The 20418-nt window shown below is 47.0% G+C and overlaps 1 long non-coding RNA gene across 1 annotated transcript; it reads right to left on the bottom strand.

The window, feature by feature from the left end:
* Nucleotides 1-204: 204 nt before the first annotated feature.
* LOC133219009 (uncharacterized) lies at nt 205-1604 on the bottom strand. The gene is made up of 2 exons (XR_009727325.1): nt 1213-1604; nt 205-690 (listed from the first exon to the last, which is right to left on the bottom strand). It is a non-coding gene; the product is annotated as an uncharacterized LOC133219009 (long non-coding RNA).
* Nucleotides 1605-20418: the final 18814 nt, after the last annotated feature.

Raw genomic sequence — 20418 nt, 5'->3', positions numbered from 1 at the left:
AGCACCTACCACTACTACCACATTCACTCAGAGCATGTTGGCATGCAGCACTCTGGAAAATTAGGCCATGTTTCTCCAGTGCAAAAGGCTTGTTGATCTGTGGGATATCAAATGTGTAAAATTATTCGCACTCTGCTTCTTCATAACAATAAAAGGATGACTCATAATTACTTTCTGAGAATATTAAAATCCTAGACACAGTGCTTCTTGTGCTGTACACTGGATCTGTAGAGCACAGTGTATTAAATGCTCTCCTTTATTACAGAATAGTGATGCCTAATAACTCCCGAGCTCAAGTTTCACTGCAGTATTTGTAATTCACATCCATAATAACGTTTTCCCATTTAACAGCCTGGGGCAGACGCCACAATGCGTTATACAGCATGGGTGCAAATAATGAGATAGGATGATGTCATTGTGTGGCATTCCTCCTAAGCGATCTAAAAATACCCTCTCCCACTTTCCCACCTTTCATCATCGCCTGCTCCTTCCCGCCTGATGCTTTTGCACCCGTTCCCATGGTAACAGCTTCTATTGTAGCCCAGACCCTCATGCAGATGTTGTCATTGATCCAACACCTTGCAGCAGCTTTGATGGCACATTGTCTTCTTGTTTCCTGCTTCCCTGTATCTGTTCTCCACCAGTAAGGATGGGTTGGGACGCTGCTTCCTCCTGCTCAGTGCCTTTGATCTGGAGGAAGAAAAGAGGGGAAATATTGATTGGGTTTTATTATCAACCCCAATCATTCTTGGGGTGCTTTTTGAGAGCTAAAATAATATGCTATGGGGCCAGCTACAGGTTTGCTTGCGTGATTGTTAAAATGGGTGCCTTAAATAAAACCGGTAGAGAAATCAAGAGTGATTAGCATTGGGAGATCCTAATTAAAACCTCTCTCTGACAGAGCATGGAAAACTTCTCTTTCACAGGGGGTTGCTGCTGCTTTACTGCTTGCACTCACCCCTTTTTATTTTTCCCTTTTTCTTTCTTCTGTTTCCCCCCCCCCCCCCCGCTAACTGCCTAGGGAAGTTTCCACATTTTGGCCGTGTTCATTGTTCAGGCTTTCCCCACCCAGGCTTTTTTCTCCAGCTTGGCTTGAAGGGAAAGGGAGAGAGGTGGCAGAGCTGAGCTGGAAAAGCTACACCATGGATTACTGCTGAAATGAAATGTAGCTGTAAGAAAGAAGCAGAGAACAAGGAAATTCTGCTTAATCACCTATTGTTTGCAGTTGTTTTGCATTCTTCACCTGTCACTCCTTGCCGGAGTCGGACGTTGTTCTCCTGATGATGAGAACCTGACAGACAGATGGTAATGAATGTGTAACTGAAGACCTGGGCTTTTGCATCTGCATTATTTATTCACCTAAAGCAGGAGCTGCTCTATATTTAGTGAGTGATGTCAGTGGCTTTTTTGCATCCTTAGAAATTGGCAGGGAGCCACATCTCACATGATATATGAAATCACTGATAAATGCTTCTTTTCTCTGAAAGAAAAACAGCTTAATAAATGCGGCTCTTTTCTGCTTTCATCTCTTCCCTCCCCACCACGCTCTCTTCCCCTTCTGGGATTTGTCTCTCGGTGGCAGAGCTCAGCAGCATCTGTGAAGTGGAAATCAGCAGGTAGTACCGCAGACCCAAATGAGGCCGTGGGTATGCTCAGGAAGTTGCTGCCCTCCCAACCCTTCCTCCTCTCCCCACTCCAAAGTCCCGGGCTCTGCCAAAGACCTAGCCAAGCAGGGCGGAAGGGAAAAAAGGGAGTGAGGGAGAGCTTTCTCCTCCAAGCAGCACAGGCTTTGTGGGAACACTGGTATTTGTGGTATGTAATGAGTTTCAGTTGGGTTTTAGCAGGCAGGGAGCAGAGGGGACAGGCAGGGCTCCCACGCACTTTCTTGGTGCAGAAATGGCATTGTGACAGATGCTAGCAGTTTATCTGTGTTGAACGTGTCTTTGGTGCGAGTGTCCAGCAACAAAATCTTACTCCACGCTTTCATGGGGGAAACGCAGCCGGGTGCTTTTCCGGCATTCCTGTGACACCAAAGGCTGTGCAAAATTAGCAAGTTTTATGTATAAGAAATAGATTCAGGCGCCAGATCTTCAGCTGCTGTTACCTGGCAGGGCTCCACCGAATTTTCATGCATCCATTCATGCCAGCTGAGGGTGTGATCCTTAACGCAAATGTGGGGCGAGTCATGGGGGTAAAGAGGCTCAGTGCAGTTCCTAGCTTGCAAGGGTATTCCCAGCTTCCCAGGTTAGGGATAGTTTTCCAAAGCCAGCAGGTGCCATGCTTTCACAGCCTATCTCTATTCTCCATGGCAGCGATGATAAGACCTGTAGGGAACTGCAGATCAACAGATCCCAAGGCTACAGTTTGGGGCCTGAGTGGGTTGCTGCTTTGGCCATCACTCGCTCAGATAAAGAACACAGCCTGCCATGGGGCCAGTGTCCTCAGCAGTGCCAAGTGAGATACAAATTTAAAATAGGCTATTGACCCATGGAAACAATCAGACCATTTGCTTCAGCAATGATTTCTTGGTGGGGTGGGGGGAGAGTCAAAAGCAGTTAGCATGAAGGCAAAGATTTACTCTCCCTAGCATTTCCCTGCCAGGGTTTAACATAACTGCTGCTGATGCAGGCTCAGTAAGAAGCAAAGAGGGAAGACATAGCCTTGCTGCAGAGCTGCTATACTGCAGATGAATGACTTTGCCTGTTTATTAAACAAGCCCATTCAAGTTTCTGCTCCACAGCCATTTACTTGATGAGTTTGAACAATAATGAACTAGGATTAAAAAAAAACCCTGCCCCTGAGAAATTCAGGCTGCTCCAGCAAATGGGATCAAATAAAGTTGGTAGCATTCCACTAATATTCAAAAATGACATCCATGTATCCTGAGCTTATTCAAACCAGCATTTTGCTTTGTTTTTGGTGAATACAGCGACCTGTAGGTTAAGCATCAGAGAGACATTTGGGAGGAATTAAATAGAGAAAGGTGGGGATGGAGCAGGAAAGGAAATTCTTTCAAGAGCTTAGCATAAAACATCCTTCTATAAAAGAATATGTGAGACGAGGTTTAGATGAGACAGTTGTCCTCCCAGGAAAAACATCATGAAGTTGTTACACAGAAACTCATTAAAGAAAAAAGTCAGCCAATGCCACAAGATGATATCTCAGTAGTCCCAGATGTTCACTACTCTGGGAAAAAGGAGGAAATATTACTCTCAGAAATTCACCATGTCTGTGGGGTACTTAAGGAAGCTTGGAGTAAGTTTGTAAAATACATAAAGACGCTGCTTACTGGAGTATTATATGCAGCAGCCAAAAACAGTTAGTCGGCTTTTCAAAATGCTGAAGGGATCCTGATGGCATATACTGGGCAGGAATCAGTACCATGGCTGCTGTTGGACTGGGAATTAGGAAACCTGGGTTCATTCCTGATCATACAATGCATTTTCTGTGTGATAGTGGGAGATCCTACTAGCTGTCTGCCTCTGCTCCTCTCAGTAACATTGGAAAAGGGTCACGATCCTTTGCATGTTAAACACTGAGGGCAGGGGTGGTCTCTCGTCATGCCTCCACCAGCTTGCTTGGTGGCAGCTGCTCTGCTCTCCACTTGGGCTTCAGCTGCAAGGGGCTTGTCTTGCTAGTGTCTGGACATCATTTTTTGCAGCAGTGTTATAGCTGAAAGGCCATGGCACAGATGTGGGAAGGGAAAGGGAGCCTCACTGATGGAACAGAAGGATGAGGAGGCTCCTGAGCCCCCCAGTAGGATGTTGGAGAGACATGACCGGGCTAGGACTTGTGCCCATTGTCACCCCCGGCAGTAGCAGCCATTCCGGGGAGCTGCAGCCAGCACAGTCCCAGCTGCAGATGACAGGGGGATCAGATCCAGCCATGGCAACCCTCTGGTGAGCCTGTGAAGGAGCTTGTCAATGTATCAACCCCCAAATCAGCCCTCAACATTTATAAGAGTAGGATGGCATGTGTGGGTGAGACACACAGCTGGGCAATGGCTGTGGCCTCTCCCAGCTTGCTCCTGTTGTCTTAAAGGTTGTGTGTCTGAGGTAAAAGACAAGAACTGCCAGGCATTTGGGCAGGGTGCAGTGCTTTAAGCAGCACCTGAAGTGGTGGAAGTTGTCATGGGAGGGGTCTGGACCCGATGTCGCCTAGCTTGCACCAGCAAATTCCCTACCACCAGCTGCAGGCCACGATCACAGCTGTGCTACACACAGACACAGCATTCAAACACCTAAGCCGGTTTTACTTCACACATTTCATTCTTTCAGGAGGTGTTTCCATGGAGGTTCTTGTTTCACTGCAGCTGAAGCCCTGACCGTGACTTCAGCATCATTTAACAGCCAAAGAAATGAAGTGAGAGAAGGCTGGCTTGACAGCAGGCTGGACTAGCAGGGATGTTGGCAGGTGGCCCTTAAGCAGCCAGAAGTCCATTAGGGGGCGGACTGAATCTGGAAAGCTGTGATTACTTTCCCCCTCCCTCCTGAAAACCTGGGAGATAACCTGCAAAGCTTTCATAGTGAACAGAGGTGATGGAGAGGGTGTCCAGAGGCTGCAGCCTTTGTATATTCCTAGCAGTTTGCTGGAGCATGAAACTGATCTCTCCAGGCTGAAGCTGGCAGGAGCGGCATCTTACGCTTGCTGGTTTTGACTAGGGGATTTAAGGGCCATCCAGCAGAGTATCTAACTCTAAAACCACAAACAATCAATTAGTTTTGGTGCTCTCAATCTGCTGCGCTAAAGCCAGAGAGATAGATAAAGCAATAGGATGTCAACAACAGAGCTGGGAGGTTAAGCCAGACATGCTGAGTCTCCCTCCAGGGCATAACCACAGCACATACCTTCCTCTTTGGCCCACAGCAGCTGCATCTTAAGGCCTGTTAATCTGGATCAGTGACAGAGCTATTCTCTTCTAGAGGGTCAAAAGTGCTCTTCACATATTTTCACATATTTTCTTAACACAGCAATAACCTGGGTGTTTATTACTCAAGCAAAAGGCAAGTTGCTCCAATTATTTATCTTTATCTAGTATTTTGCTTCATGTGAAGCTGCAAATGGAAAAAATTCTTACATGTCCTCAGAGTTCCTAAACCCAGAGCATTTAATAAGAAATAGGCCATTAGTGACCCACTATCCCTTCACATCCAGAACAATTTCCAGCTGAAACCCTGACAACAATGGAGTAATTCAAAGCTCACAGATGTTTCATGAGGATTTTCTCAGATGATCTAGTCAGATGGATTTCACAAGCGGGCTCTGTTTGCTATCAGACAAATATGATATATACTAGATTCACCTTTACCCATAAACCACTTGAATGAGGCTTCATCAAAGAAAGTATGCTTTTCATCATGCTTTTTACTGGCAACAGAGCTGTGCCCAGAAGCACTTTGTGCTAAGCCTTTTTCTTGTAAATACTTACAAGCTTATTGCTCATCCCCCTCCCTCTTTCAGGATATGGTGGGGACTCAGGAAGGGGGAATGACACTTCCAACATGGCTGTTGGTCTGAATAATGGGGAGCCTTTTGTATTTTTGGGCTGGGGAAGAGAAATTCACTTCCCCCATACTGCTGGAGTTCAGTCTTAATTGCAAATGCGACGTCCTTCAGTGTAATCAGTTATTCCCTTGTTCTGAGCTGTCCTAAGTGCCTGATTGACCTTCACTGTCCCTCTAGCTCTTTGTCCCTCCTGGCAACAGATAAGATAAAACCTGTCAATGTGTTGGAGAGCTCTAACAGATTTTTCCTGTGTGCATTAGGTTGCAGTTTGTTCCCTGACATTGTGTTGCCTGCTTGTCCAACTTTGGCTCTGATTGATGGAGACTAGGAGAAGTTGTTTGAACAGATACTGCAGTCCCACGACATGGGAAAAGACAGGGTCAGGTTAGGCTCACCAGTGTAAGAAATTAAGTGATGAAGCAGTCACCCCCTGTATCTTTACTGCACATGTGATGAACCGTTTTGTGCCCTTTCTGTATCTCTTGGCTCCTGGGAAACAGAAGACATTATAGTGGGACCTGTGATAGTTGTCTCCCCTTCCACCTTCTCTTTCCTCTCAGCCTCACCTCATCTGCCCTCCCTGCCCTTGCCCTTCCTATGACTCTCCCTTAGCTCTTTCCTAATAAAGACCTTAAACCCCATCTCTTTTCACACTGATCATGGCACTGTGGTGTTTTTTGCAAACTCATGTTATGTCCCCTCTGCTTCCTTATTCAATCCCTTTTATTGCCTTTCTCTCTTGAGATAGATAGCTCCTCAGGCCAAGGGCTCCCCTGTGGTTCAGACCTTTACAATGCCTTGCCAAGTGCAGATCCAGTTCTGCCTGGCCCCTCCACATGGGCACAGCAGAACAGAACCCCCCCCCGTGCATCCTGATCCACTGTAAAGCTCACGAACAGCAAGCTCTGCATTAAATTTGCCTTTCTGACAAGGAGGCTGGGCTTGTCCAACGGGCCAGCCACACTGGCCTCATGCGACCTTGCATGCCAGTGGTGACATGGCTGGACATGAAGAATAGCAAAGAAGAGGTCACAGCAACAGTCAGTATGTCAACAATATAGGTTAAAAAGACTTGCCTTTCACAAAAAAAGAGGCTCTAAATCCAAGAAATAAGCCCTTAACTGAAATTCTGAGCAGCAGGGCTTGGTCTTTAATGAGTCTGTCCAATGGGAACCGGAGCCAGGGAAAACATCCTCATTTTGTGGGCTGAAGTCTCCTAATCGCAATGGACTTTGTTCCCTGGCAGGGAGGTGAAGCAAGCTGTTTGTGACATGCCTTGTGACTGCTTGGCAGGAGCCTTTCCTTCCTGCTGCCAACTGGGGATGAGGTTAGGTGTTCATTTTCAGGACCATCTGATGGGTTGCCCTTGAGAACACAACAAACAAACCAAATTCCAAAGAATAGTATGGTTGCTGCACTCCTGGAAGCAGATGTAGGAAAGCATCTTTTAGTTGGCTCACCTATGAACTGAAGTGAATGGCCTGTGTAGTGCAGCGAGGAAGGGGCAGATCTGGTAGGGTGTTTCCGGGTACTTGCAGCCTTGCCCAAGCATCCCCTCAGCCTCCTAGGGAGGGAGGGAGCTGACTGGAGGTGCCTGTCGGGGTGGGGTGGGTATTGGCAGTGTGGGAGTCCTGGCCAGCACTGAAGGGAAGCAAAGAGTGCCTTTTTGCAGCTGATTAGCTCTTCCCCTCTGCTGTTTCCTGACTTTTAGAAGGTCCTTAAAGCCTGAAGTGGAAACAGTAATGCAGTGCTGGGCAGCCACTACCTGATTGTGTTCTCTGCTCTCTTGTACACTGCCCATAGCTGGTTGGGTAAGGCTTCCCCAAACCAGCAGCTCCACTGATACTACATCTGGCTGGCACAGAGTGGGAACACCATGGGAGTGAGCTGCTGGCTACTTCTCTGCTGTCCCAGGCTTTAATTTAGGAAAGCTGGTTGCTCAGTGCTGTGGGTGGAGGAGGCTGCTTGTCTCCTGCTCTGTCTGCCAGGTCACACACCGCTCCCTTAGCCCTCCCAGGACATTATGGTGCAAGGGAAAGGTGCCAGCAATGACATTGGTACACACTGGTGGATGTTTAGACCCTCCTTGAGGCTTCTTAGCAGCACAGTCAAAACTGAGTCTTGTCAGCCGAAAGTTGAGCAGCCATGGCCACTTCAGCCATAGAGCTAGACGTGGGAGATGTGGGGCAGGACCCAAGTGACCTAGAGCTTCACCCCAAAGCTGGACTAACCACATCCTTTCTTAGGCCAACCTCTATGCAGTGGCAGCAGCAAACCCAGCTCTCCAGACTGTGGTGCAGGCACAATAGGTGGTGTGGACATGGCTGTTTCATGGTGCCCTGAGTCATCTGCTGCCCCAAACCTGTGGCTAGGGGCCAGCCAGGCAACATTTACATCAGGCAAAAGCTACTCCATCGCCCCCATTGTGCAGCTGGATCCTGTGCCAGGAGTGCAGGATTGCACCATCTGTTTGTCCTGGGGGCAGCACAGGCAGCAGCAGTGCTGCTCACTGACACTTTGCACAGCCTTTAAGACAAGTGCTGCTCAATCTGCGGGGTGAAGCAGAGTCTGGGCCCCACCTTGCATGGTTGGTGCAATGAGCAGGGAGGGTCTTGCAGCATCAAGACCATTGCATTTCCCTGGTCTGTGGGCCTTTCCCTTCTTGCAGCCAGCCTTTGGAAAACACTGGGGCTCAGTCACACTGGGAGCCATGTGAGCTCTGGGCTGTTGCTGCCTTTCTGCTGCGGGGCTGAGGCAGGCTGACACCCGCTGTGACCTCCTCACCCTGTGCCCTTGGCAGGGCTCCTGGCATCAGATACTTCAGCTTTGCATAGTTGCAACTCCCACTGAGGTGGGTCAGAGCTTTGCTTGAGGGACTGGAGCAATGGCAGCGCTCCGGGCTGTTGCATGATCAGGGTGACTCATTGCTCCCCGCCTCCATGCACACAACCAGCAAGGCCTGGGCTTGTCCCTGCTCCCATCCCCTTGCTTCGGTTTCCACCAAGCCTGAGCAAGCAGATCTGCACAGGACGGGCATCCTTGGGAGGACCCTGTTAGCATGGGTTTACCAGGCTGCTCTTCTGTCTGGGTAGCAGTTGACGCTGAAATAAAGGCAAAACCTCTTTTTAAGTTGTTTAACTCCATTGCTCTGTGTCAACCAGAGAAAGAGCTGTGGGGGAAACCAGCTTTTTCACCCATGTCTTGTTTCAGGGAGGTTTTCCCCCCTTACACCCCGGTGGGTAGAAGGGCTCTGGGCTGAGCCATACTGGGCCTTCCATTCTGAGGGGCGCACAGGGGCTGCAAATGTCACAGTGCATACAGATCCATATGTCTCCCTCCTTCTTGCAACAGCCCATCGCAGCAGAATTCACTCGCCATTGTCGTGACTTAGCTATTTCCCTCAAGGGTCAGGTCAGCATCAGATATGCACATGTGCAACATCCATTTAAATCCATCATAAATGGGCGCACACATATTGTGACTGGCCCCCTGACTCGCACAAAAACATGTATTAAATGGGCTTGGAGGATTTGGGCCATCATTACGTTTCAAGGAGCAAGGCCCACTCCCTCTTCCCAGTGCACTGGGGACTTACATGTCATGAAGGACCAAACTCACACCTCCCTCGCCGCATCCCCCCTCCCTGGCCACCTCCCCAGGATGAAGAAACAGGATTCCAGCACTTTCTCGATGGCGTAGACTTCCTGCTGCAATCCTCCCCTCCCTCCTCAGCGCAGGGGAAATCTGCTTAGCCTTTACTTTCTCACACATGTTTCAGATGTGCAGGGGTGTGATTGTAAACAATGTCATCGGCAGTGCCAGAGCTGTCTGCTCCTGCCGTGCTCCCTTCCCAGCACCCCAGGGGTTCCCGTAACAGGGCGTAAAGCAAACAAAGCAAAACAGTAATCTGCTGTTCCAATGGCTGGGCTTTTTTTTGTTTTTAGAAAATGTTAATGATAGGTTATGTGATTACCCTAGGTTTGGCTCCACTTACTCTTTATTAAGCACATCTGGTATTTAGTAACAGTGTAAGTAGCAGGAGTTTTTCTGGCGCGCAAATGAGATTATCCAATGTTGCCATGCAGGATGGAAACTCCTCAGGGAAGCCAGTGAACTGCGTGGAGATACAAGACTTTCTTGTCGGCCGGGCATCCGGCCAGAATAGCTGAAAAATGTGGATTGGCACGGAGCTGTTGCCACGCAAACACTTCTGGAAATTTCTGTGTTTGGGCCTGCCAAACCCCTCATATGTAACATGAGTTTCTGTCTTCCTCAGCAGCCTGTCTGAAGCCGGAGCTCTCCTGAACGCTTTAAAAAGGAAAAATCATAAAAGAGCCCCCAGGCAATGTTTCAGCCCCGTTTCCAGCGCGCCGCTGCCAAGCTCACAATTCCACCGAGTTAGGGGGAATTTCCTAAAACATTTGTTTGAGCTGCACTGAGTGCAACATGTGGGAGACAACTGTGTTTCCTGGAGAATAAAGGAGAGCTGTCTCACTTGGTGGAGACTGCCTAACGTCTAGCTGGAAAGAAAAACCAGCCATGACAAGAAAATGGTTTTTGAAACTTGGCTCAAGAAGTGGGTTTTATTTACTTTGAATGCCTTTTCCAGTCTGGTCAATGTAGTGTATGAAGAGAGCGATGGTGGAGGGAAGCCGGTGTTTTTGTTAGGGCCCAGGGCTTGGAGTCAGGAGGTCTGGGCTCTATTTCTGGCTCTGCTGTAGCCTTCCTGTGGGACTTGGGTGAAGCTCTTGGAGGTGAGTTGTTCCAGTCTCTGAGCTTCTCCATGTGTTTAATGGGGGTATTGTTTGCCGTTTCATGCACATTTGTGTGAACTCAGGCTCTGTGTCCAAAATTATTAATCCTCTATGTTTCTTAAGGAAAGGACTGGGAAGGATATGAAGCAGGAAAACAAATGTTCATATGTTGCTTGACCGTGCTTGGCTCCTGCTGTTTCAAGGCGCTGGCCTTTGGAGCTTTAAACTGGGTTGCTCTGTGTCTAGGGATCTTTGTGGGTGTTCCTGACAAACCCATCAGTTTGGGCTCTCCCACCCGTAACAATGGGACACATGCATTTGTACTGCAGCTTTGCTGACTTAGCAATGGTGCCCATGGGAAGGAGTCAGTCCAGGTAGTTTCTAGACCTTTTCACTGAGCAGAGGCGATTTGTCACAGCACTTTAAAAGCACGTTGTGTAGTTTCCATATGGCCAGTGACCAGCTCCAGCACTTTGGTGACATGTGTCTGTCCTTGCTGTGGATCAGCCCACAGTACAGCAGGGAATTACCTGGATAAAGCCCATGAAAGCAGTGCAGAAGCACCCTGCCAGGCGCTGGCTGGCTGGTGCCTGGTGGCTCAGCTGTCCTCTGCGGTGAACTTCTGATGCAACTTCCAGCCACAGGAAAGAGTATCTCATCCAAAGAGGTGACTCGGCTTCAAGCTGCATACCAGCATAAGTAGAAGAGGAGATCTGGCTCTGCTGCTGAATGCCTTTGACCACAGCAACCATCCCCACCTCCAAGAAGGGCAAGGGAAGGGGCACCCAGCAGCCCTTTATCCACACAGCACTGACTAAGCTTTTTGGGAAAGAGGAGGGGATTAGTAACAGTGACAAAACAGGCATAGCTGTCCAAACGAGAAACAGATAGGTTTGGGATTTTCCTGTCTGCTGACCCACCCTTTGATAAGCCGAACTAATAACCTCCCCATGAGTTAACTTGTGCACAAGCAGAACTTCTTTTCAGCCCAGTCTTGTCTTTATAAACATCATTCGCGTGATTGTGGCTCCAGTGGCTCTAGTGACATCCACAGCTTGGGAAAGACATTTTGCTAGGCAGCTAATGAGTAACAATACAGAAAGTTTGCAGGGCAGTGAGGTGCAGGGGAATGAAAATAGCTCACAGTGTGAAGAAGGGAAGGACCACAAGAATGGGGAATAAGAAGGCGCAAGAGTCAGAGTGAGAGAACTTGATTTTCTCGGGGAGGCAAATATTAAAGAAGAGAAAACTGAGGATGTTGGACAGGAGTGAATGGGAATGACCAGGGGAAAGGAGAGAGAAGTAGGTAAAACCACTGTGAAAAGGAGTGGCATAATGAGCAAGAGGAGTCTTTTTAGAAGAGCAAACACAAACCTAGACGGGAGAAAATGATGTGGAGAACATGCAAAAAATCAGAGGTGGAAGGAGTAACAGTAAGATAGAGACATGGGAGAAAGCAGGTTAAACAAAGAGACTCCTGCTGTTCTTAGGTTAATGAAGTTTCTTCTAACTAGTTCTCTATTGTGTTGCAATATCCCAAGGGGTCTGTGTCTCTTTTGACCACTTATGGCTGATCATTCTGGGTTCCATGACGAAGTAATTAGAAGAAAAGGAGGAGAAAACAGCCTAAAAGTCACCCGGATGTGTCACAAGGCTTTGTCTGAAGGACTTCTCCCTTCAGAGGGAATTGTTTCTAGAAAATAGCTGAGATGCTGACATCCCCAGTGTACATGTGGCTGGCCTCTGTGTCGCCTGGGCAAGCTGTTGAGGCTCAAAGATTTCTGAACCCTCCCCACCCACTTTGCTGCAAATGACTCTGTTCTGCTTGGGAGGGAGGATGAAGAAGGGAGGATCCCAGCAGAATTCTTTTGCCAGCACGTCTCAAAATCCCAAAGTTGGCTCTGATCCTGCAGGATTTGACTAATATTTGTTGAAAGTGGAGCAACCCAGAGTACAGGGTGGCTTGGTTCTACACCCCATTCAATGGGAAGTCAGAAAAGCAGGAGTGGACAGCAGATTTGCCTTCTGATCTGACACTCCTTTTGTTTCCATGCCTTGCTTGTGTTAACTTGGTGCTTTTTATTTACTTATTGCAGTGAGGTGTAAACATTTTACATTCAGGAGGCAGAGGGACCTGTCAATTACTATATCACTAGGAAACCTGCAGCCCTGCAGTAAACATCAAAGGAGATCCTTTTCTCTGGAATTATATAATCCCTGTTATGCATATGGGAATTAAGCAACACTTTGTATAGGTGGGCAGGGCAGCATAGTTAATATAAGCAAGGCATATAACTGCACTGTACGTCTTAAACAACGGTTCCATGGGATAGAAAATCTGGCAGAAGCAGTGCCCTGTGCCGGACCTGTGAATCACGCCCATGTGCTACCAAGCACTGAACAAGCACAGACTTACTGTGCTGGTTCAGATATGTTTGACAGATTCTGGCAGACACTGAATCAGGTAATGTTCGTCCTCCAGTCAGCATAAACCTGGCATAAACACCACATCGTGTGCTCTGACTAGTTCAAAAGAAACAGAATTGTGTGCTTACACCAGATCCGGATCCAGTACGCACAAGGAGGTGCTGCTGCAGTGCCAAAATCTCGTACTAATGAAGTTGGAAGCAGAGCCATGTGCATTAGCTGCATGCTCTGAATTCTTAGGAGTGGCAGCAGCTCATGGCAGGGGGCTTTTTCAGAACAATCATAAAAGGCCTTTTTTTTTTCTTCTGGGGTGACAAAATTACTTCATTTGTTTCCAATAATCTTAGCATTTGCAAGTACTGAATCGGTCCTTTTGTTTGCTGCATTGGTTTATTGCAGATTGTAGTCTCAGTGCAGCTTGTGTTAGGATGACCAGTTCCCCTTTCTCCATCACTGTCATATTGTCAAATGCAGTTATGCCGGTCTGCTTATAGATGCTGACCAAGCATAATGTTCACTGCGTGGCAATGAAAGTAGTTTGCCGTACCGGAACTGTCTCTTAAAATCAAACGTTTAAGTCATTTGAGATTGAAGGAAATAATTTGGTCAATCAAAGCATTCCCCTTGGTTTATCTTAATGTACATGTCCCAGCAATGTGCCAGAACGGCCCTCAGTATTTTCTTGTTAAAGTTTCATGACCAAATTGAAGAAAAGCTTGGAATGATTTCTCTACCTCTGGGGGAAATCACAGGCTCTCAACATTATGCTTAACTATCCCTGCTAGAGATGATTTATTCCTGGAGCTCATAAAACATTCTTGAAAGAGGAGAATTTTTGCCTTGTGACTGCAGTATATTGCACCAAGTGGTGGGCACTTTCAAAACAATTTCCTGAGAGAATGTGGAAGGTAGATTGGGATCCAAGGGACACATTTTTCTCCTTTTCTCTCATGCTCCCAAGGCTCCTTCCCACTTCTGTAGGAAATGCAGTGCAGAACACTAATCTTGGTCGACTAAAAGAAATACTTTTCCTCATTTCAAAGAGGAAAGCAAGTCTCAAAAATTTAAGCTAAGCCTGGGTAACTGTAATAATGCTTGGCACTTACATGCAGGTTTTCATCTTCTAGCCACTTTACATTAAGTAATGAATCCTCAGAACTCCCCCGAGGAGTAGGTGGCTGAGTATTATTAGCCCCCTTCTGCAAATGGGAAAACCGAGGCAGAGATGTTAAGTACCTTGCCTAACGCCACCACGGGATTCTGCTGTAGAGACAGGATCAGAGGTTGGAAGTTTTTGTGCTTTCAATTCCCATTTCTATTGTGTCACTTAAGTATGAAGCCATAATTGAATATCGTAATGACCCAGGGGTAGAGTGATTTTAGCTACTCACATCCAAACATGGCTCCTCTGACGGTCAGGGACTCAGCGGTGCAGTTGCACACAGCTGGATGGAGCACGAATGCCTAACAGGTATGATAAGGAAGTGTCATTTTCTCTGGCCTCCTCAAGCACACCACTAGGCAATGTTCTCCAGGCCAAGTTTCAGCTCGGCTCTCCAGCAAGCTGTATCTTCATTTTAAGGCATAAGGCCAAACACTTGCTTTTACGGGTGCTTTCGCAGTAAGTGATACACCTTCAGAGGCAGATGCTGCTTCTAAGAACGTGGTTAGTGTTCCTCTACTTTTGTGTTAAGCTTATATTAGAACAGGCGAGTACCTCTCACTAATTCATGCTTATGCAGGAGTGAATAGGACTTATAATAGGATTTGTGCTTTAGGAATAGGACTTTGGTGTTCTGTGGTCCTCACATACACATGTGGAGGAGCCTGGCTGTCTGTTCAGCAGAATGTGTGGGGATGGATACAGCCCTACTCTGAAAGACACGGGCTGAAGGAGTGGGCAGCCTGCACAGGCCACAGTCCCATCACCTGAGTGTGAGCACAGGTCCTGCTTTTCACAGGGTTTCTAGGATGATTCACAGATCTCAGCCTTGCCCCTGAGCCACTGTATGTCTGGGACAAGGAACCACATATCAAAAAGAGAGCATAACATTAAATCCGTGATGAAAACTATCAGCAATTGCCACACAGTTGCTATCACAACTAAAAGGAAATGCATTCAGGAAAGAATGCTCCCATTTCAGCATTCCTCAGGCAAAGAAATGCTTCTTTTTCTTTGCTAAATGACTTCCATCAGTAGTGTTTCCTGCATGTTGTTGAACTGTGTTGTTGTCACATCAAGATGCCATCAGGCATTAAAGCGTAAGAACAGGCTTGTATCTCTCACAAGCTGCCAACATATATTTATGTGGTGTAGGATGATACATTGTAAAGGGAAGGACTGTAAAATGCTTTTGATCACTAATGATTTCTTTTTGACCCTTCCATTAGTATGGAATCAGCACAAATCCATCCATCTGCCCACTGACTCTGCCTCTGCACGTAGCACACATAGTATTCCACTTGGGAAGTGAGTCTATTTTGCACCTGATAGGGCCTTCATTTTGGAAAGGAATCAGAGGGTTTGGAACCAGAGACCGATCCACACCCCAGGTTTATTATTTTGTTTACGCACAGGAAAAATGTGGAAATCCCCAGCTGCTGCAAGAAGTGGCTGGGTAAGGATGGTTTTTGCACTGAAAACACAGGGCCATGTTTGCTCTGAGAAAATGAAAAGCTGCCATTTTAACACTCCTATGAATTTTGTCTAGGGATTTTGCCCTGAAAACCACCTATTTTTACTAATTGGTCACTAGAGATTATGAATATCAGCCTCGCAGGAACATTTTAAAACAAAATACTACAACAATCTTTCTGGAGTTCTCTGACTAATTCTGGGAGTACTGCAATGAAATAGGGTGATTAGAGTAAGAAAGATTGTGTGATAACGTCTGAGTCACATCAATTGGGTTGTCAGAGATTACTGGACCACACCGTAAGTGTGAAAGAGGCTGTGACGGCAATGAACCTTTCAAAGCACTGATGCTAACTGATAAAACTCCACCTAGACCAGAGTATTAACTTGTCTGGAGTCTTCGCCCTCAGGTTTGTGTCCTCTGGAGAGGAGAGCCCTCCACTTAGCAGTGCTTGGGCCCTGAGGTCCCACCCAGCTGAGCTGCATGCAGATGCAGGATAGATCCCTTTGGCCAGGCCCTTCATACATGACCCCTGATGATCACCTCCCATGTTCAGAGTGCAGACCATTTGCTGCAAATGGTTCTCCACATTGCATCTGATGGCAGTGGGATTTTTGCTAAACACGAATGTTTCCAACTGTGCAAAATGTTTATAAAGCACACAACACATGTCTGACAGAGTAGAATATGTTTTTAATATAATGTAGTATGAGCATGTGGAAAAAATAATGGCGACTCTTCTCCATTCAGAATTCAAGCACAACGAATTGTAATTACATCAACATTTTTAGACCATGTTTTTCTTAAGCATTTTATTTAGTATTAAGGAAATGTACACACATATGTTAAAAATTGTGCAAATGAACTATAGATTACATAGGAAGGACTTGGGTTTTCCTTTCACATTGGGATTGCATCGTAATTCCATGAGGTCATCTCTGACTGCTGGCAAGGAGGACTGGACTTACGGTTTCCTCCCAGTTACATGTGTATGTGTTGCAAAGGGAGGGCATGTCTGGAGCACTGACATGTATATGGTGTGCTAAAATATATCTTTGCTTAATCTATTTGCCTCTTCCTTACTTATTTTGAACTGGAAAGAGTCTCTCTCCTGTATCATTTTCATGTGAGCAAACCCAGTTAAATCCTTTCTTGGAGAAGGAAGGCTTTTTGGTCATCAAACATTTTACCTTTTCACAAGTCAGAGAAAGGGTAATATAACTACATTAATGTTCTCAACTGCTCTGCTTCATGAGGCTGCTGTAACAGGACCATCCCTTCACTTCATGTGTATTCTTTTTTGAAAACTAAAGGCAGAGGAACTGATGATGGCTTCTGGGGACCGAAGATGCAGAAATCAAGGAAGAAGTTATGAGGCTGGATGCTTTTCTCTCCCTGCTTTTGTCCCTCCACACCTGCCTGCACTTGTTGGCACCTCCTGCCCTTCTCTTGCCTTCCCTCTTTTGTTCCTTGAGCCTTTCTGCCTGACAGAGAGACTCAGAAAACCCTCCCCACAGACCACAGTACCTCCATCACTCCCACAGGCAGCCCTGCCTGAAGCTACTGCTGCTCTGGCCAGGACCCAGCTGGAAGGGAATAAAGAGCAGAGGAGAGAAGGGCGGCCAGAAACAGCATCGTGCCATGGCAGCTCCTGGAAAAAAAGGAGGAAGAAATGCTAGGAAATGCCTGGTGGACTTGTGAGGTTGCAGAGGGTACTTCATGACAGGGGAGCTTTATGCCATGCGGCTGCTTGAGTAGGTATGGGCTAATGTGGATGGACATGGGTTTCCTTCATTCTTTGTGCCAGTGAAGGGTAGGGTCTGTTACTCGGTCCAATCATCACCAGATGCTTTGGAAAGGTTGCCTTGAGCATGGCCTGGGAAAAGATGTGGCTGAGAGTGTTGCTTCGTTAATGCCCACAGGCCATGTAACTGGATTTTGCCAAAATACCAACCCAGCTCTCAGGCTGCTCTGTGAAGCTGACACCCTCTGGAAACCCCAGATGATGTGATTAATATTCTCTTCACATCTGCCAGCAGTTAACCAAAGGACTAGTATTACTGGGCTATATTCTAAAGTACTGTTTTCCTAAAATTCCCCTTAAATTTTACCTGATAAAGAGGAATAGAAGGAAACAATGTATGGGTCTGCATACATTCTCATCACAGTCGGTGCTGGATATAGGCTGGAATTCATCTACTTTGTTACCCACAAAGTTTATCACAAAACGTTATCTGGGGCAGGAGCACACTGAGACAACTTTCTCAGTTGTGACACCATTATCCTGTGAAATAAGCTAGTGGGGGCTTATTGCTTGCAGGAGGTAGTGTGGTGATCCAAGAATCTGCACTGTCAGTTAAGTAGCAAACCATTGCTCTAGAATCTGTTTAGGGTGCAGTTAAGCTCTAAAAGGGCTTTCCATGGCAGAAGGTGTAAAGCCAGGAATGTATTCTCTAGAGGTTACACAGGATTTCAAAGTTCTCTTACGAGCAAGCCAAATTACTACTCAGATAATTCCATGGTAACTCAGGATCCCTGGATTCCTTTCCTGCTTGTTTCTTGTCTTAAGGTACTGGTGTCTGCTATGAAGGAATTGCCCACTGGCTGTGGGCCTGACAGGTTTTTACTGCTGGTGACTTGGTGTGAGTCCTCCATGCTGCCTTGCTGCTTTCAACTTTGCAGAACTGTTGTGCAGCTTTGTTAATCCCCACAGAGCCCTCTGCTTCCCATAGAAGTACAAAATATCACCATTATTACATAAAACCCCCTTTTATTCCATGCTACAACTGATAGCCCATTTTATTTTCCAGTCCCATTTTGCTTGTTTTCTTCTGCTGGTACGTCGCTTAATAAAGGAATTGGAAGGCTCTTGTTGTACGTGAGGAACTGCTAGCCAGCCCTTTCTCAATGTGTGGCCCTCGCCTGGGCTTGCCATTATTTGAGGTGTAGATGGGTTTGTGTACAAGCCTGCGCACACGCGTGCGTGCTTGCAAAAGCACACACTGGGTGAGCTCCAGGCTAGCCATTAGATTTCCCTGCTATTACTCTACTGTACATATCCCTGGTAGATTAGAGCAGGATTTTTTTTATACTCTCTTCTATAAAAAGTGTGCTATATTGATTGCAGCAGAGTGAGCTGCTGTGGTTGATATCCGAGCACTAACCCAGATAGGGATTAGCATTACATCAGCCATCAGGCGAGGGAACCTGGCAAGCGGCCAGCCTGTAAAAATGGAAGGCATTTGCGTCACTGTTCCCTTGGTAATGCTTCTTGGAGCCGTGTCAGCTGTCCCCCGAGGTTGTTTCCTTAATATGTCAACAGACATTCCTGAATCTTTAATGCTGAATAGCTCTTTTTCCTCTTCCAGAAACACTTAGGTGACAGAGGAGCTAGTGTCTCCCGCTGCCCTGTGTATTAAAAAATCATAGACCTATGTAGATCAGGCTTAATACCTTTTGGGGGAGGGTCACAGCAGTTACAGTCAGATCTGGGTGAAGCAAAAAGCCCATCTGCAGCATGACTGCTGTCTGTGTGCACTGAGGAACCAGCAGCCTTGTTCGACACCGCTCCTCCTTTGCCTACGAAGCACCCCACTGGAGGGAATGGAAGCGTCTGTCTTAGATTAGTTGTCGGAATTTGCCAACATTTGGGATAAACTATCTGACCTTGCTTTAGGAATTCCAGTTACATACAATAACCTTCAGGTTAATGCCTGAAAGCTGTAGGACTGTGTGCACAGTGACCTCTAGCTTCCGGAAACCATTTGTTAGTGCCAGTTGTGAGAAATAGCTGGAGGTTTTCTCCAATGACATTTTCACCTCTCTGATTCTCCATGCAGCCAGCTGCTATTTTCAACTTGAAGAATTAGAATGCAAGTAAGGTACACTTGACCAAATTTGAGCATGTGCCCTTTCAGCTGAGAGTAAACATCCCCTATCTAAAAGACCCTTTGTTCGTAGGTGACAGTTTTAAGTTTGCTGTGCAGTTGCTGTAGAAATTAATCACAGACATGTAATTTTATAGCTCGGGAAGAGCAAGCAAAGAAGTCGTTCTAAGAAATCACTTTGTGAGTAACTTAATTTCGGTCAAGGAGCATTACTGAGCGTTCACAATAATTTATCACTGTCGCACGCATTTCACACAATCCACTGACCGAGACCACCAGAGCAGAAAGCAGCTCTGCTGCTTAAAACTCAGCTCTGCCAAGGGGACTGCGAGCTCTGTTATTCTGCAGTCTTCATCCAGTACTGAAGGACTTCCAGATTCCTTGCCTGAGGAATTTGACCCCAGCAGTGGAATTTGCCTCCCGCATAGCACCCCATGGAGAGCTGTTTCCTTAAACTGCAGAAGGTATCCGTATGCTTGGAATGGGCAGGCAGGCAGCATGGGGGAGCAAGGTGCTCCCTGGGGTCCAAGCAAACACAGGAGGTCCCTTTCTGCAGTTAGGCTAGCACTGCAGGGCAGGAGAGGGATTTCTGAGAACCCTGAACTGGCAACCTTCATTAACAGAGAGGAAACTACCCTGCCTTTCAGGTCCATATACAGCTTTTGCATATGTCCATATACATACACTTGCAAGGGGGACTGATTCTCCTTCCTAAGCCCTTTGCCTGTTATTCCTTACAGTTGCCACCTGGCTGGTCTCCAACTGGTATGGCTGGCTTTATCCTTGACAGACAGGCAACTGGTGACTCAGTTCAGTAGGAGAACATGGGGCACCCACTACAGGGCTGAGGCCCAAGGCAGGCAGCCCTGGAGTAGCCTTGCTCTCCATTACCTTAGGGTGCCAGGAGATCTAACTTTCCCCTGAGCCCCGTGACACCTGAATCCCATTTAACCTGAATCCCAGTGACCATTGCTCAGAGACTTGGTCTGCAACCCAGCTTCCCCTGACCCTGGTGCTCATGGGGGTCAGAGCCAGACAGTGATAGGTGTTTGTTCTGCCCTTGTCCTGAGGCTGCCACTCCACTGGGTAGGCTGGAAATGGTAGGTGGGAAAAACGTGACTTGTGAGGGTAATCCAAAATTGTGACAGGGTCATGTGCTGGGGGCAGGTGGAGAGTACTGACTTCTAAATCAAGGGGCATCTGGCTGTA

The sequence above is a fragment of the Neopsephotus bourkii genome, unplaced genomic scaffold, assembly GCF_033783945.1.
Source record: "Neopsephotus bourkii isolate Nb327-2 ecotype Australia unplaced genomic scaffold, CSIRO-AGI_Nbou_v1 NB_1292, whole genome shotgun sequence".
Classification (NCBI taxonomy): domain Eukaryota; kingdom Metazoa; phylum Chordata; class Aves; order Psittaciformes; family Psittacidae; genus Neopsephotus; species Neopsephotus bourkii.
Note: the sequence above shows the minus strand (reverse complement) of the source record. Positions and strands in the feature narration are given on the sequence as shown.